The sequence below is a fragment of the Nothobranchius furzeri genome, chromosome 12 (genome assembly GCF_043380555.1).
Source record: "Nothobranchius furzeri strain GRZ-AD chromosome 12, NfurGRZ-RIMD1, whole genome shotgun sequence".
Lineage (NCBI taxonomy): Eukaryota > Metazoa > Chordata > Actinopteri > Cyprinodontiformes > Nothobranchiidae > Nothobranchius > Nothobranchius furzeri.
In genome coordinates, this window is record NC_091752.1 from 13276661 (window position 1) to 13290325 (window position 13665).

General features: G+C 40.2%; 1 protein-coding gene across 2 annotated transcripts in view; it reads right to left on the bottom strand.

Annotated features, from left to right (window-relative positions):
• Positions 1 to 13665, bottom strand: part of hs3st1l1 (heparan sulfate (glucosamine) 3-O-sulfotransferase 1-like1) — a 53711-nt gene that overhangs the window by 36289 nt on the left and 3757 nt on the right. The window contains exon 2 of one of the 2 annotated variants that reach the window (XM_054738484.2): positions 5986 to 6051. The exons of the other annotated variant lie outside the window; for it this stretch is intronic. The gene's annotated coding sequence lies outside the window, so the exon portion shown is untranslated. The remainder of the gene's footprint in view (positions 1 to 5985; positions 6052 to 13665) is intronic. 2 annotated transcript variants of the gene reach the window in all.

Below are 13665 nucleotides of genomic sequence, written 5' to 3' on the forward strand. Positions count from 1 at the left end.
ACAACTGGAACTAGCAGCTCCGAGAAAAGAAACATTTTTGAGAAACAAATTAACTCAAATATGAAATGAAAGCTTTACTGATTCTATCTCGCTTCTTTGGCTTTGAGCCAGAAAGTAAGAGGGGACGTATTCTAGCCAGGGACGGACTTCCTTTAAAGTCCAATTTCCAGTTTGAGATGAGCAGTATTCCCTTTGGAAGAGAGATAGGCATGGCGTTCAGCACCTTGGACAGCTCTGTGTGCTTGTCCATTCAGATGTCTGTAATGTGGATCTTGGGAAATCTCTCAACATCACCATCACCAAAGTGTGAAAACCCTTTTGGGACATTTTCCTGTTTGCTGAAGTTGAGCTGAACAGACGTGTGAACTTACATCTGCATTCCTGCAGATTCATAGTCAGACCTGCTGCTGGTGGAACAAACGTCAAGTTGCTTCTAGTCGTAACAATCAGGGGAGAAGTGGCTGATGCTTGGTTATGATTAGTGTCTTATTCACAAAGAGGGGGACATTTCAGTGAAGGAACAATGATGTAAGAGCAAGAAAAGCTCATTCTCACTTTCTTTAAAGGATAAAATGATGCAGCTTCAAAGCCTCTGGTCCTCTCACCTGGTTACTTAGAGACTTGTGGATAAACAGAACAACTATGTTTAATGCTACTCAAGTCCCTCAGACACATGTGGGACATATTTCACAGAGAGAAAATCTGTTTCACTTCTCCGCTCAGCAGCAGACACACACACACACACACACACACACACACCAACACATTAACACAGAGATGAGACGTTTGAAATCAAACTAAATTCATTTCACACATGGAAGTGATGATGAATGAATTCAAAGCCAAGCATTGCCACCCGGTGCCTTTCATGTCAGTTTCACTCTAAAAGCATCTTATCTGCAGAAATGGAGTGTTGGGATTTTAGGTTTTGAGGTTTTTATTCAAATATGAGTCTAATTAGCTGAATGCTTTATTGTATTGTTTTTATTGAATCACATAATTCTCCCATGCCCATGGGCATGGGAGTTTGCCCAACCAATCCACATGTGCTTTGTGGATTTGGAGAAGGCTTATGACCGTGTCCCCAGGGGCACCCTGTGGGGGACGCTCCAGGAGTATGGGGTGGGTGGCTTTCTGTTAAGGGCCATTCAGTCCCTTTACCAGAGGAGCGTGAGTTTGGTCCGCATAGCCGGTAGTAAGTCGGACCTGTTCCCAGTGAGGGTTGGACTCCGCCAGGGCTGCCCTTTGTCACCGGTTCTGTTCATCACTTTTATGGACAGAATTTCTAGACGCAGCCGTGGTGTGGAGTGTGTCGAGTTTGGTGGCAGGAGAATCTCGTCTCTGCTTTTTGCGGATGATGTGGTCCTCCTAGCTTCATCCAGCTCTGACCTTCAGCTCTTGCTGGGTAGGTTCGCGGCCGAATGTGAAGCGGCTGGGATGAGGATCAGCACCTCCAAATCTGAGACCATGGTTCTCGACCGGAAAAGGGTGGCTTGCCACCTCCGGGTCGGGGGAGAGGTCCTACCTCAAGTGGAGGAGTTTAAGTATCTCGGGGTCTTGTTCACGAGTGAGGGTAGGAGGGATCGGGAGATCGACAGGCGGATTGGTTCGGCGTCTGCAGTGATGCGGACGCTGAGCCGATCTGTCGTGGGGAAGAGGGAGCTGAGCCAGAAAGCCAGGCTCTCGATTTACCGGTCGATCTACGTCCCAATCCTCACCTATGGTCATGAGCTTTGGGTAATGACCGAAAGAACGAGATCGCGGATACAAGCGGCCGAAATGAGTTTCCTCCGTAGGGTGGCCGGGCTCAGCCTTAGAGATAGGGTGAGGAGCTCGGACATTCGGGAGGGACTCGGAGTAGAACCGCTGCTCCTCCGGATTGAAAGGAGCCAGTTGAGGTGGTTTGGGCATCTGGTCAGGATGCCTCCTGGACGCCTCCCCGGGGAGGTGTTTCGGGCATGTCCTGCCGGCAGAAGGCCCCCGGGTCGACCCAGGACACGTTGGAGAAGTTACATCTCCAATCTGGTCCGGGAACGCCTTGGGGTCCTGCCGGAGGAGCTGGTGGACAAGGCCGGGGAGAGGACGGCCTGGAGCTCCCTAGTTGGGATGCTGTCCCCGCGACCCGGACCCGGATAAGCGGAGGAAGACGACGACGACGACGACGACACATAATTCTGCGGTTAAAGGCAGAACCGTCCTATTTATCAGCTCGAGGTTCTGCTCCAGCTACCAGATCAGGCTCTGTTCCAGCTACAGGCTCTGCTTCAGCTCTGCTTCAGCTACCAGGCCCAGGTTCTGCTCCAGCTACCTGACCAGGCTCTACTGGGGCTCCACCACCAGCCTCTGGGCCTAGCCAACAGGCTCCACCACCAGCTAACGAGGCTAGCTGTCAGATCACGCCGGCTTCACAACCAGCGGCCCTTAACGCTGATAAGATGCCACCTAAGAGGAGCAACATTAATGAGGAGGAACTGGAAGACGTAAAGAAATCACTAAACTTTATGTCAGAAGAAATAAAAACAATTTCAAAACAACAAAAACTGATGATTTAATGGATGATATCAAAGAACTAAGAAGGCTGAGCGAGGACAAGGACAAGAAGATTGCTATGCTGGAAGGACGAGTGTCAAATCTGGAACAATGTACAAGAGTAAATGATGTGATAGTGACAGGTAGGGTTGTCACGGTATGAAAATTTAACCTCACGGTTATTGTGACCAAAATTATCACGGTTTTCGGTATTATCGCGGTATTTTTTAAACGGTGTTGCATATGTTCAGAAAGCATTGATAGTCCTGTTCTACACAAACTGAAATAGTTTTGAAAAGGTTTAATATTGTTTATTAAACCTAAAATAACACAAAGCCTTAGCAAAAGTGCAACTTTTCACAAGTAAAGGAACAAATAGCTTCTTTTTCTGGAACATGTTACAGTAGTCAGTGCAGGTTTAAATAATACAAATCCAAACATTCAAAACATAAACAATATGTAAACAAATCAAAGAAACACCACTTGTTTTCTCATATACTTGTTTTCTTCATTATCAAAATGAAAATCTAAAACTCCAGTCCACACTTGACTTGAGCACTGTACAAGTCAACCTTAAAAAATATGTATTTAAAATAAATAGCCACTTTAAACAAATGACTAAAATAACTACTACACTATGTAATCAAATCCAAATGTTCAAGTATAAATGCCATTGAATAAGTAAACAAATCAATGACAAGGAACTAATTGTATATTTCTCTTCATCATAAACAAATAAGATGCTTCATCCAGCAACAGGGTGTCCGTGACACGGTTTAAATGCTGGCAGAGGGCGCTGCGGCAGCAGTATATAGTGACTCGTTGTATTCTCCCTCAGCCAAAAGTCCTCACGTCATGCATTTAAGCTAAAATGCTAATGTTAACTTACCTTGCACTGGCTGTAGAGACGTGGGTAATGGTCACGCAGATGTGCCATTAGATTCGAAGTGTTGCTGCCTTTTGCAGACACGTGCTTCCTGCACGTTCTGCAAACGGGATAGCCGTCTTCTATTAACTGTCCCTCAGCGTTTTTCAGAAATCCAAAATATGCCCATACTTTCGATTTAGTCTTCTTTGAGGGCTGATGGATGTCCTGGGCGCTGCCGTCTCCTCCTTCGGCCATTATTTCAGCTTCAAAGTTTTGGTGCCGTTGCAAACTAAAAAGTGCGTGTGCGCGCCGCGGGAACTTCAGCTGAAGCGACGGTGGCTGGTAAGGGTCACCGCACCGAAACCGCGGCCACGATAAACCCACCGAGATAATTTAGTTTTTTAAAAACTGGACGGTTATTTTTATTGTCAACTTTTTTACCGGGGTTTACCGCTATACCGGTTACCGTGACAACCCTAGTGACAGGACTGGAAACCAAGCATCAAACATATGCAAGGGTGGCAGCTTCAGAAAAAGGAGAGCCACCTGGGCAAGAACTATGCACTCTGGAAGAGCAGGTAATTACTTTCTTCGACAGCAAGGGTATTGAAATGGACAGTAATAATATTGACTTTACATTAATAAAAACCTAAAATGTGAAAGAATGGGAAGAATGACGACTGTTGTTGATGGAGGGATGGAACGTTTAACAGTGGAAATAAGTATGGAAAAAGGGAAAAACTTAATTGTCAGTTGTATATACAGAACACCAGGATCCAAGATTGAGATATTTAAGGATTATATGGAGGAATTATTTACAAATATAAATCAGAAAAGAACGTTTATTTGTGGGGATTTTAATATTGACCTATTGAATCCAAATCATAATAAGAGTACAGAAGAATTTATTGATTCCATGTACAGCATGGGTTTACTGTTAACAAGACCGACCAGAATAATATCTCATTGTGCAACTCTAATAGATAACATATTTACAAATATAATAAAAGAAAATATAAAAAGTGGGCTGTTAATCAACAATATAACCGACCATTTACCAGTCTTTGCGTCTTAAAATTGCCACCATAAAGTGAACAATGATGGGCACAAGATTATGTACATAAGAATAAGAACAGAGAGGACAATAAACTGTCTTAGGAATGAACTCTTAAAACAAGATTGGAATATGGCATATGAACAAACAGAAGTTAACGAAGCGTATTAAGTATTTTTAAGAACATTTAACAGATTACTTGATAAAAACTGCCTAGTAATTGAAATCAACAGGAAACACAACTATGCAGGAAGACCATGGATGACTAAAGACTACAAAATGCCAGCAAAAAAAAGAATAACCTATATCGAGAATTCATAAAAAAGAGAACAATAGAAATTGAAAGGAAGTATAAAAATTACAAAAATAAATTAACTAATATAATGAGAGCATTATACCCATTACTACCCTGGGTACTTTATGGAAGAGACAAGAAGCATTAATAATAGGAAGGAGATAGTAAATGGTTTTAATGAATTCTTTGTAAACATAGGGCCGAAACTGGCAGAAGAAATAAAGGTTGATGGAATAGAAAGGGACACTGGTGAAAATATTGAAAGGAATAGAAGCTCAATGTTTTTGAGAGCAGTGGAAGAGAAAGAAATCTATGACATAGTTAGAGGACTTAAGAACAAAACCAGCACAGATTGGAATGATATTGATATGGTAACAGTAAAAACAGTCATTGGTGGTATTGTAAAACTATTAACATATATATTCAATTTGTCATTTCAAAAGGGGTTTTTCCACAAGATATGAAAGTGGCTATAGTTATTCCCATTTACAAAACCGGTGAAAGGCATCATTTTACAAACTATAGACCAGTGTCAAAACTCTCCCAGTTCTCTAAGATAATGGAAAAACTGTTCATAAAAAGATTTGACAGATTTGTGGAAAAATATGAATTATTGACAGATAGCCAATTTGGGTTCAGAAGCAACAGATCAACAGCTTTGGCATTGACAGATTTAATGGAAAAGATAACGGACTGTATGTATAATAAGAGGTATACACTCTGAGTTTTTTTAGACCTAAAAAAGGCTTTCAATACTGTTAATCATGAAATTCTATTAAAAAATGGAAAGGTACGGGTTAAGGGGAATCATTGGGGACTGGTTAAAAAGCTATGTAGGCTATAGGAAACAATATGTGCAAAAAAATGAATACATGTCTGATTTGATGGATATAGATTGTAGAGTACCTCAAGGTTCAGTACTGGGACTAAAATTGTTTATTATGTACCTAAATTATATCTGCAGAGTATCAAAAATTTTAAAGTTTGTAATATTTGCAGATGACACAAATATACTGTGTTCAGGGATGGAATTACCACAGGTCTTGGAGTTGATCACACAGGAATTAACAATATTAAAAAAGTGGTTTGATATAAATAAATTATCATTGAATCTAGATAAAACCAGATTTATGTTATTTGGTAACCAAAAAAAAAAAAACCATCAAAATAGAAATTTGTGTGGATAATGTATATTTAGAAAGAGTAATTGAAATTAAATTTCTTGGTGTGATCACTGACCGTAAGCTCTGTTGGAAGCCACATATTACTTATGTCCGGGGAAAATTGGCACGGGTCGTTGCCATCCTGGGGAAAGCAAAGAAGATGTTGGATCAGAAAGCCCTGCACATATTATGCTGTGCTTTACTACTGCCATATATGAGTTACTGTGTAGAGGTCTGGGGAATCACATACAAAAGTAACATACAGAAGATAACTATTACTTCTTCTGGCTCTCGGAGGGTGCAGATGCTTTTCTTCTCCTCTCCTCCATATCTTATACTCAAGGCCTTTGTCTGTCTGTGTGTGCTGGGTGCACGGCTGCTTCTGCATTTTTCTGGAAACTGGAAACTGAAATACACTAAAATGGATCTCGTCAGTTGGTCTCTCAATGCGATTGATAAAATTTTTTCAACAATGAGAACGGGAGAAGGGGCTCCCGGATGTCCCTCCGGGACAGACCCAGTTGGACACATCATGGACTCCTGGAAACAGTGAAACTTGATCTGTCTATCTCAGCTGTCTGTGGAGGATTCTGAAGACATGTGGATATTCTTGGTGTTGGTGTCAGGTTTCCTGCTCATTGGCCTTGGAGGCTTCCTGGCTTACTGGAAAATTAACGAGTTGTCGAGGAGGATTGGCCTGATCCCTGAGCTCAGAGATGGTTTGCACCGCACTGTGAATTCACAGACTCACATATTTGTCGAGATGAATTGTAAGCTTGGAACTTTGGTCAAGATTCATTCCTTGGCACAAAAGATGGATGCCATCAAGGGTAGAGTGGACGAAGCAGCACAGATTGGGATAGTTTAATGTCCATTATTGGGATTTTGAGAGGTTGAGGACCAAGGAACTGTAAGACAGAGAGGAAATTATCTCTGTCTGGCCCCAAAACAATTTCTAATCGGAATCTGGCACCCTTGAGCCTGCAAGGCTCCAACAAAAACTCCCCCCTCAGAAGATGTGTGGAATGTGCCGTCGCTATGGCAACTCAACTCTGTCTCCTTTCCCAGCCTGGGCGGGAAGGCCGCCAAATTGTTCCAGGGTCACTGCAACCCTCCAACCCTCAATGCTCCTCCCCCTGTCCACACTGAGGTGACCTGTGCTGCTTATCGTGGCTGCAGGAACTGAAGTGGGGATAGTCCCAACCCACCACCCCACCTAGTGGGCACTTATGTTGTGTTGTGTGAAGTATGTTGCATTTCTGTCTGAAAGGTTTTTTGCAGATCAAAGCTGCCCTCCCTGTGGAGGGTAACTCTGAAGTGCCTTTTTTCCCTCCACCTGAACCAATCCTCATGTAAACCTCTTATTTCTATTAAGGTAGCGCGACTCATGGTTGCGAATGACCACAGTCACCAATTCTTGTCATGTGTCTTGCCCATGTATGTCTGATCTCTGAATTGTGTGTACTGAAACTCTAATTTCCCTCTGGGATTAAAAAAGTATCTTTTGAATTTTTGATTTTGATTTGATACAGAAAAAGACCATTAGAATAATAAATAATGTGGGGTACAGGGACCATACAAATGCACTCTTTGTCGAAATCTGGGACGTAATTTTGGGGGGGGACGGGTGGGACATGTCCCCCACACTTTTTCAAAAGGCAGTTTTGGTCCCCTGCACTTTTTTCCGTCCAAAAACAATATTACGCTCCATTAAATGGATTTGGTTGAGCACTAGGACCGAAACGGAAACCGGTTTACTATTAGACCCGCCCAAAAGCTAATCTATTGGCTCTGCTGATACTTGCTAACGTATTATTGGCTGTTGCTGCTGTCACTCAAGTTGTAAACTGTCAGAACGTGCTCACGTTGTTTTGCTAGTTTGGAGCCGCTAGGGAACACCGGTACTGAGTCACATCGTCAACTAGACGCTACATAACATTTGAATAAGTGTTCATTTGTGAATCTTTGGTAGTTAGGCACAGCCAGGAGGCAGCATGTCAAGAAAACGAAAAGTGGATATAAGAGACTTCTTTCAAAGTCAAAACGTAAGTTGAACATGTGACACCCCTGCATTAAGCTCAGACTCACCTCCTCCTTCACAAACATACTCAAAACTAACTTTTACAAACTCATCTCCTCCACATAACTGACTCCTCAGACACAATTTATTCATATTATTATAATAATTATTTTTTTATTATTACTATTATCATCATAATTATTATTACTAGTAGTAGTAGTAGTAGAAGTGTAACTTCAAAACTTTTATCATTTAACTTTATTGTAAACTTATCTATTGCAATGTATATGTTCACATTAAAAAGCTCTGAAAAATGAACAGTATCATCATCGTCAACAGATTTTTTTAAGCTTAATGTCAAAGATGTACACTTTTCATTAGATTTATCTTATTTTTTCCATTTATTTTTTGTGTGTTGAAATGCAACAACTGTTTAAACACTTTTAAGGGAAAAAACATATTTAATATGTTTTTATACACTCAAATGTTAGGGTGATGATCATGTGTAAAACATTAGTTCAGCATGTCCTCTAACACAGCAAATGAACAAATGGCCAGATCTCAGGAGGGACCGTTTATGTATAAATCATTTTTATACTTTTGACTAGGCCTGGGAAAGTAACAAATTTTGCTGGACGATATTTTGTCCAACAAATTGTTGATGATAAACGATATCATTGTCAACATTATCTAGACCAAAATAACCACTAATATAATGTTAATATATCATAATAATGCAAGTACACCCTTTAAAATGCAACAAATAAACCTTCATTTAACATTGAAATGTCCAGAACCAGAACTTCTAAATGAATAAAAATAACAAACAAAAATTTAATAAAAAAGGAATCTCACTCCCTGTTAGAAAATGTTGCACCAAAAACAATAAAAAAAAAGACCCAAAACAATAAATACAATGACCTATCCATTGTCAACAGCCAAAACTGCACTTCAATAATGATAATGAATAAAAATAATAATATAGTTGTACATTTTTTAACTCTGATATGTATATATATATATATATATATATATATATATATATATATATATATATATATATATATATATATATATATATATATATATATATATATATATAGAGGATGGAAAAATTATTGAGATGGGCACGTGACGTGTCAAGGGGTCTTTACATAACACCCCCCACCCCAAATCCGCACAAGCCTGCTGTGTCCCCCCCACTTCTGAAATCAAAATTTCGTCCCTGGTCGAAATGCAAGCTATTAAATTCCAAGACTTGGTGAAGCTCAAAACAGTGCAAATAATGTATAAAGTAAGAAATAAATTGCTTCCAAAAGAAATATGTTTATTGTTCAAAGGAAGAGAAGGTGGGAATAACTTAAGAGGGAAATGGAATTTAAAAATACAAAGTGCTAGAACAACTTTAAAACTATGTCAATCGCAATTGCAGGAGTTAAATTATGGAACAGTCTAACAAAAGAGATAAAAGAAAGTAAAAACTTAAACCAGTTTAAAGTAAAATATAAAAACCTAATTTTAAATAAGTATAAGAATGAAGAAAACAGGGTTAACCCAGAACGGTAAGCTGTTGTTCTTCTTTTTCGGTGTTTTTTGGTTTGTTTGGTTTTTCTTTCTCTTGGTTTGTTTGGTTTTTCTTTCTCCATAACTGGTGAATCTGCAAATTTACACATACACATGTTTTCCATATGTCGTTTTGTTTATATATATATATATATATATATATATATATATATATATATATATATAGATATATAGATATATATATATATATATATATATATACATTTCCAGTGGCGGCTGGCCAGTAGAGGGCGATAGGGCGCCGCCCTCCCAGTTTTTCCGTGTTTTTAATTTTTATTAAAAAAAATAAATAAATAAAATTAACAATAATCACATATTCTAAGTTAATTGTGTGTTTTGTAACAAAAATAAATCATATATATATATATATCTATATTGGTCTCTGCCGGTCTCTGCCGATCTCTGCCGGTCTCTGCTGAGCGGTGGAGGCTGTGTGCTGTTTTTCAATCGCCCAAACAGGACGAGACCAGCTGTCCAATTGCTGACAAGAATATCAAAGGGTAGGAATGGGAATGTATCCAATCAGCGTCGACGTTGTTTCAGAACGTTTCAGTAGCATGATGGGCGATGGAGCTACTGCCAAAGGACTCGTTGGTGTTCGGTAGAACTCGGCAGAGTCGTTTTTGGTCATGACGCAGATGTAACATGGACGCCGCCGGTGACTACAACCAGCATGGATACCGGATCTCAGCAGCCACTGAATTCAGTTCGGTCTCTTCTCCACTATCCGTTCGAGAGGAGAACTATGGTGGAAAAACTTAATGTCAAAGAGCTTGGACCAGATCAGCCCGACATAAAGATAAGCCGGCAGGAGAAGGAGAGAGGTAAACTGTACACACGAGGCTTCTCCCGAAATTGGTACACCAAGAAGGCTTGGCTAGCTGGATGCAAACACGCTAATGCGTTATTTGGCTTTCCGTGTTTGTTATTCAAAACGGCTGGGACAGATAAGGCATGGATGAGTCAGGAGTTACAGACATGAAACATTTTTCTGAGAAGGTGAAAAAACACGAGTCATCCCGGGCACACATGGACAACAACACGGTGAAGCTAGCCATGCTAGGCAGCAGAGCTAACGTTGCCATGCAGGGAACAACAGCAGCTGGGTGCAGAGGTAAGCTGTACATTACATTTCTGTAAACAAGACCATCAGAATCAGAAATCCTTGGTTGTCCCACAAACCGGGACATTTGTTTAATAACATGTTTAATGTGCAATAACTGTAAAAACTAATTTCAACACACATACTTATTATACATATTTAATCACGTAAAAGTGTATTTCATGTAAATTTCTACATACATCAATCTGATTCTATTTTACTTGTTACACTTCTGCTGCAGCAAACAAATTCCCTTTTGGGACAATTAAACATTTCTGATTCTCAATTAGATGTTTTTACCTCAAATGTAAAAACATCTGATTGAGAATCAGAAATGTTTTATTGTCACAAAAACTGGGAAATATGACATTTGTAAGAGGATACTGATGACATTATTTCCTATCAAATTGTTTCCTATGTACTTACCTGTTGTGTTTTATTTATCATATGACAGGTTTTTCACACCATCCTGAGCCATGCAAAAGAAGATTCTTGTCACCACACCCATGACCACAGCCGAATCAGAAAGGTGCTTTTCTACTTTAAAGAGGATTAAGACTTTCCTTGAGGAACACCATGACACAGGATGGGCTGAATGCTCTTGCCATGCTCTCCATGGAAAAAAAAAGCTTGTCACAAACATTCCTGACTTCAATAAAAAGCTAATCGAGAGCTTTGCCACTCAGAAGTACAGAAGGGCAAAATTTCTGTACAAATGAGGTATCACACACACACACACACACAAATGCATCCACTTGATCTTTGTATAAAGTTGACCTTGGCACAACACTCCAGAAATATTTAACAGTGTAAATTTCTGGCATTTTGTCTAAGTGGTGTTTACTACCATTACTGTAACAGTGACCTGCTCGTAATGTTTCGTGTTCACTCAAATGTTGAAATTAAACAAAATGTTTTTGTTACTTGCCTCTTGCATTGCCTATTTACCATTTATGGTCGTGTTATTTTATGTGCAATTTAATGCAGTATTTTTCAACCTTGGTCTGCAAGGCAGCGTGCCAATAGTCAGACACACCTGGATTAATCAGTTTGTCCAATGCTGTAAGACAGGAAATAAAAGAGCTGTGCTTAATTCAGGAAATAGTGAAGTTGTGCACAAAGCTCAGAAAGCACAAGTTTGTTTAAAAAAAAAATAGCACAGCCCCACCAAAAATATTTTTCACCAGCCACCACTGATTCCACTCCACCTTTTCTTTAGTTCAAAACGTTCTAGAGGAGTCTCGGACAGGCCATCCGAACTTCCTCTTCAGCCAAAAGAACCTCGACAAGCTGGATAAAATTTGCTGCAAGTTACACCTGACCTCAATGGTTCCTTCAGAATAAAAGCTGAACCTCGCGACCCCTTCAGGGTCTCGGAGATGCCAGTGATAACCTGTTGTGACCTGGAAGCATTCAAAGACCAGTTTGGTCGGCACCGCTGCTTTTCTACTGGCTTCGGTACCAAAAAGGGTCCACAAGGACCTCGGCATTCTGGATCTAACGGAGGCTTCCTCTGGGTACGTAGACTGACAGATGGTGTTTCATGTAAGTTATAAATCACCTACTAAAGTTTAGAGCGAAACATTCATTCCCACTCAGAACTAACTGCTTCTCCGGATCCGCTGGTTCTGAATAACATTCCACACACACACCATCATCATTCATCACGTCTCACTCCACCTAGTCCATCAGTACACAGAGTGTTAAAGTTAGTCTTGTTTAAATTGTGTAGAAATAAATTTCTGAACAATTTTAAATCTGACTCCCTCTCTTTCCTTGGAGTTAATACGAAGTGTCGCTTAATCCCTGCAATAAAAAGTTCTGATCTTCTGGTTAAAATAGTCAAAGATCCATCAGATTGATATTTCATATTTCTATGGAATCTCACATTTTATGGTTCATAAAGTAAGATGTAAACAACCCATCATTACACCTTTACATGTTTCGACCGTCGTCTGTGGTCTTCTTCACAAATGTCACAGGTGTTTGTGTGACGTGTCGTTATCAGCTGTTGTTCTGGTGGGCGTGACCAACCCGGATCTGTCAGATCCAAGTGGTGCTCGCTGCAGAACCACAAAGGCAGAACTGCACCAGAAGGTGGGGCTGCATCAGAGTCAGCCCCGCCCATTCCATCAGAGTCAGTCCTATTCCTTCCAGTTGTCAGACTTGATAGCATTCTGGAACCAAAGAGGGTGTTCTAGCTAATATAATCTAAAATGCAAGATTGAGGATGGATTTGAGAGGTTAATTGAACAGTTTTTGAAAAGGTTCCATATAATTAAAAATCTAACTTTTGGAACTTTTTACCATGTTAAATTGTCATTTCCTCATAAGAAATACGCCAAAGCCATTTTTGGCCTCATTCAGGTATTTTCCTCCCATCTCAGCTTCAATTTGGTCTCCTCCCCCTGAAGCAGGTCTGGTCTTGGCTCTCAAATTTGGATATTCTGTGAATTTTCTGACAAATTATTTCTGAAATGACTTCTACTGAGACACCGCCGGAAAAACCATACATCCCATCTACAAAGACACACTGAATGGCACAATTACATGTGACGCCACTTGACTGTTATCAGATGTAGTGGTGAAGTGGTTACGGAGTCAGATTGGCATGCAGGTTTGCCTCCCAGTAGCGGCATTAACTTTTTTCTTCCTTTCTAGCTACACTTACCAGTACTATGTTTACAACAATTTATTGGTATACCATTTAAAATATAATGACTAACGTGTTTGTTTTTTTATTTATTCGTTTATTTAGCCAGTGTGAGTCCGTGTGTGTGTGTGTGTGTGTGTGTGTGTGTGTGTGTGTGTGTGTGTGTGTGTGTGTGTGTGTGTGTGTGTGTGTGTGTGTGTGTGTGTGTGTGTGTGTGTCTGCTCTGTCTTCTCCATCCCCAGTGAGTCGTGGAGGATGGCTGCTTATACTGAGCCAGGATTCTCTGGAGGTTTCTTCCTGTTAAAAGGGAGTTTTCCTCTCCACTGTCGCTGCATGCTTGCTTAGTATGAGCATTGCTGTAAAGACTCTGACACTAGTCAGTGACTCGATGCAATTT